General features: G+C 45.4%; 1 non-coding gene across 1 annotated transcript; it reads right to left on the bottom strand.

Annotated features, from left to right (window-relative positions):
* Positions 1-855: 855 nt before the first annotated feature.
* Trnat-cgu (transfer RNA threonine (anticodon CGU)) lies at positions 856-927 on the bottom strand. Its single transcript has one exon. It is a non-coding gene; the product is annotated as a tRNA-Thr (tRNA).
* Between the last annotated feature and the right edge of the window lie 4,517 nt (positions 928-5,444).

A 5,444-nucleotide genomic window follows, 5' to 3' on the forward strand; every position in this document is an offset into this window, starting at 1 on the left:
GTGCTCCGAGGGCCTGCTCCACAGTATTGCTTTTCTCCTAGATGACAATTTTCCTACCCAGTCTTCCCTTGCCCCGGCTTTCGGTTCATTAAGACGAGAGTGCTGCTTAAGACAAACGCGCGACAGCTGCTAGCATCTGTGCCGCGTCCGCACAGTGAACTGCGGAGAAAAGTCGAAAACCAACGTTTTCGGTCTCTCTCGCTTTCATTCATAATCTCAACTTCTCTTCGCCATCGGCCATTCTCTGGCTTTCATATATATATATATATATATTATTATGAGTCAACAAACAATGACACCAAGGACAACATAGGGGAAATACTTGTGCTTACTAATTGAATTAAAGAAATGATAAATTAATGGAATGAGAATGTATGCAAAAACAACTGGCCACAGGTGGGGAACGATCCCAGTCTTTGCATTATACGCGTGAGATGCTCTTACCATTCAGCTACCGCGGCGCCGTTTTTCCCCATCCCCTTTCATGGTATTTATGTTTTCACACTAGGAACTAAACCCTGGGAGTGTTAGCCAGCGCACCACTTACAAACCTAACGGCGGATGTTAACGTCATTTCTGCCGCAGGCGTCACGAGTACATGATTTTTTGGGGTTAAGGCGACTGGTCAATAAACCAACATATGCTACCTGAAGGCATCAATGTTGCCGGATTGGAGACCCTCGTTATGTATTCAACGAGAAGAAAGGGAACCGAGGGGCTCGATTTTTATTAATCATATCATAAGAAGCCAACAAACAATGACACCAAGGACAACATAGGGGAAATAATTGTACTTTATTAATTGAATTAAAGAAATGATAAATAATGGAAATGAAAATGGATGAAGAAACAACTGTCCGCAGGTGGGGAACGAACCCACGTCTTCGCATTACGCGTGCGACGCTCTCACCATTGAGCTACCGCGGAGCCGTTTTCCCATCCACTTTCTGGCGCTGGCTAACACTCCCAGGGTTAGTTATAGTATTAAAACATAAATAGCCCAGAAAGTGGACGGGAAAACGGCTCCATGGTAGCTCAATGGTGAGAGCATCGCACGCGTAATGCGAAGACATGGGTTCGTTCCCCACCTGCGGACAGTTGTTTCTTCATCCATTTTCAGTTCCATTAATTTAAAATTTCTTTAATTCAATTATTAAGTACGAATAATTTCCCCTATGTTGTCCTTGGTGTCATTGTTTGTTGGCTTCTTATGATATGATTAATGAAAATTGGGCCTCTCGGTTCCCGTTCTTGTCGTGCTATATATATATATATATATATATATATATATATATATATATATATATATATTCAAATGCATCTAGTTGTTTTCTGTTAGGTCACTGAGGTCTAAAGCCCCCACCGGTCGTTTTACTTAGCCGGATGGATGCACGGTCAGATAATGCAGAAAAGAAATCCACGAAAAAGTTACAGTCACACCTGGTTTACATGCAAACCAGACATCCCGGTGTGGCGGTTTGCTCTAAGCGGCCAAGCCTATCTCGTTCGGCATGTTGCGCGGCGCCCCACAAATACTGGGCCCGGGCTCTTCTCTGTTTTCGTACTCGTTCCACCTCTTCGCAAGGCATATGCTTTGTAAGCATTGTACACTCATCTTTCGTCCAGACAAAAGCAACTACTATTCTACGGAGGTTTCTTCAAGACGCAGTCATAGTGAAAATAAGATTACAGCTACCCGACGTCGACGACGTACTGAATGACTCATCTGCTTACAGACAATGTTTGCGGGTGAACTTGGTTTGTCATACTGAGCCAGATGCAAGCCTCTACGCAGGGTGACAGAGCTTCTGGCGCCGATATCAGTAAACGCCAGTCTGCCGACGGTAAGCCCCTGGTGGACGCTACGAGCCATACATGTTACGTACCTTTTCCTTTTTCTCTGTATTTTGTACTCGATGGCATCGTTGAAAATATCGCAAATTTTATGAGAGCAGGTAATACCAACATTGAAGCGTGTCCTGACCCAAGCATTGCTGATGTTGAAGGCACTGGACCGCGATCGTCCCTTTGTCACCTAGTGCGTGAGAGAGAGGGGAAGTCTCAGAGAAAGAGAAACTGAAGAACAGGGGTTCTCGAGGGAGCAGTTACGCGTTTGCCATCATTGAGAAACCGAGCGTGTCGCTGTAGGATTTCGTGATGGCTGCTATCGACTGCCATATCTAGGACAGTGAAGCAGATCAAGGCAATTTTCTGATGCCTTACTCACTCTCTCTGTCATATACAACACTAGTCTCGCGGGAAGACAGCGCACATTAAGCTACCAACCATCTTGGCTCGCCGCGCTTTGCACCCGCCAAAGATTACCTCCAAGATGGGGAGCGGGCTGCATCCGCCCTCAGCCGCGCGGACCGCCATGCGCAGCCACGGCCTGGCTAGAGGAGGAGACGCGCGCACACCTGCCCTGACTTTAGCGAGCTTGATCACGTGACCTCCAACATTGGGCGCGCGGAAAAACGGCGTGCATCAAACCACCATTCTGCTCGGCCCGCTCTCGCGCGCTTTCCCCAATACCCACAACATACGGCGCGCGGGGTGCGATAGGATCTTATCGCACTTAGACTTTGTACGGAACATCCGGTAACGGCGAGAATTTGCCTTGAGTGCCCTATCATTACTATCGCAATATTCAAATAAACTGAGAAATAATATAACTGCGGCAATCGAGCCTAGCTGATATGAATCATTTAAAAGTTCTCGATAGACAAAAGTGTCTAGGTTACTTGCCATGTTAGAAGCTTTGTGCCAGGCTTGGAGTTCCTGGTACGTGAAGTAAACGAGTTGAGGCTGCAACGGGTTCACGGATACAGTTATTCTTTTGGACAGGGTGCGCTTCACGTCTTTCCTGAAGGGGTGAAATACCTTCTACAGTGCTGCCTAAAGACTCTCTTCTCTTTTCTCGGTGTAGAGGACGGATGAAAAAAGCATGTGCTCGATATTGGAGCTCATTGCAACTGCTAGGTATATCCTGCTGAGTTATAACCGTCGAACCTAAGAGTAAGTCGCTAAAGTACCAAGACCCCAAAAGCAAAACCACCGGTTCAGTACCACTAGCTGAAGAATTCAGCTACTTCCCATTCCTTCACTTAATCAAGGCTGAGGGCCCCACTAAACAGCGCATCTGGTTATGAAATTAATAATGGTCGCCTTTGTGCACTAATCAGCAAGTGGTGTGACAAAGCTGAATGAATAATTTAAAAATGAATAATTAGTAGATTATTAATTTATCAATATATTTGTGATTCTTTGTGATATTTATCAATCTATTGTGATTATAACGGAAATCTTGGCACCAGATCTGTCGCCAGCCTCGCGGAGGCACGCTAGTAGATTTCACATGTGTCCTGAGCAGAATGTACTCGATATTCATGGGAGGAGAGAGCGCTAGACATTTTTTTAATGAATGCTGGAGATGTTTCCCTGGTTACACGCCTGGTGTGCTACTCCAATTGAGATTGGGAACGCATGAAACGACGCACAAACACACACAAACGCGCGCAACGCACGTACACAGACGCACACGCATTCACACTCACTCACACACCCGCACGTGCAAAACATGGACTAAAAACAAGGTTGTATAGCGTCTGGATAAGGCTATTGCCCCAGAAGTTGTGCACTGTGTGCAGCGGATTATCGCCTATATTATTCGATGCTCCCGGCATCATCCACCAGAAAGTTTTAATATTGCCGTGTTGCGTGGAGATATCAGAATAATCACTTTAGTGGAATTATTCTGGTAAAATTCTGGTAAATTCTGGTAAAAAGTGAGTTCATTCATCGACCCAGCTATGTTTTCGCGTTCTAGTTATCTAAACTTCGCTAAGCGTGCGCTTCCCTGCAAGCGAAATTAAACAGTTGCCTCTTGTCTCATTCCGTGATTCTGTAAAACCAACCAGCGGGTCGGTACGTGGTCATTTCGGCAGAAGGACCGTCGATTGCGAAGCAATGTAAGTCTATGGGCAGTGCGTAGTAGCGGCGGGTCGGGCCACAAGAGCTTGAGGGCGGCACAAAAAGGACGAGCAACGTAGCAGTAGGGCTCAAATTTTAGGCAGTGGGGCTCAAATGAAACACGATCCAGATAATTAGCGCCGCCAAGTGTATGCAGTCTGCAGCAATCATTCTTATGCTAATTCGCGATAATGGCACAGCGATGCCTCGGATATTTCACATTGCAAGTGCGGCTTTGATGCGGACCATGCCACATAGGAAAACTTAGTAATTGCTTCCAAAGCTTCTGAGAGAAAAATATTTTGTAGTCCCTCATATATATATATATATATATATATATATATAATATATATATATATATATATATATATATATATATATATGTGTGTGTTCAACGTTGCGTGTTAGTTACCACACAGGTGCTCAGGCAGTGTACTGCGGAACAAAGTAAGTGAAATCTGACAGCATGAGTGAATAGTTCACTGCAGATGTTCGGTTCTAAGTACAGGTAGTACAGACCCGCCACGGTGGCGCATTGACTATAGCGTTCTGCATCTGAAAGCGAGGTCAAGGGTTCAATTCGGTGAAACGGCGGCTGCATTTCGATGGGGCGAAATGTAAAAACGCCCTTGGACATTTATTAACCTGCACGTAAAAACACTAAAATCGCCGAAAAAACATTCCGGAACTCTACTACAGCGTTCCTCGTAACCGCCCAGATAGTTTCAAAACATTAAACCCCGCAATTTACTGTTAATTTAACAGGCCACAAAGGACCGAAAACAAAATAAATCCACCTTGTGCGAGTACCTGCGTTATATCATTTGCTCTCTGCAGTGGTCAGCTGCATACATACCTCTCGGGGTTTTCTCGCCCCCCACAAGGCTTTGGTGAATTTCAACATGCACCATAGGTTGTCATGCATCGCAGTCCGATCGGTACTGATTAGACTACTGTATACTATGTATTCTTGTAGCCGTGGTAACCTCGCTGACTAAGTTTTTTTTTTCGTTTTAGCACGTGTGATAGGTCCGGTCTCTGTGCGCAGCACCAAGGGATAAAATACGCAAAGTGCCAAAGCCCCCGAGTAATAAGGTCTTCGTGTACACCTCTGTGCGATCTTCGTAAGTAAGAACCCCACTGCAAAGAGCATGAGTTATTCCGGAGCCGACAGCCCAGGCGTGCGCGTATACCTGCGTAATATAAAAGATTCTTCCTTTTTGTGTCTCTATATGCACTTCAAGGACTTGAAGCATTCAAGCATCAATGCTTCTGCGGGCTGGTCTTGTATGTGTAACGGTGTAGTGATGGACGGTGGCTGAAAAGCGACGAACAGGAGGTAATAAGGGAGTGTTCAGGCGACCATGTTTGTCTGCGCCCGCAAAACACGACAGGTGCATGTATCGTAAAGAAAATTTTCAATAAATCACACTCACGCTAACAATAACTTTACGCTATGCGCCCTTTTATTTCCT

The sequence above is a fragment of the Dermacentor silvarum genome, chromosome 1, assembly GCF_013339745.2.
Source record: "Dermacentor silvarum isolate Dsil-2018 chromosome 1, BIME_Dsil_1.4, whole genome shotgun sequence".
Lineage (NCBI taxonomy): Eukaryota > Metazoa > Arthropoda > Arachnida > Ixodida > Ixodidae > Dermacentor > Dermacentor silvarum.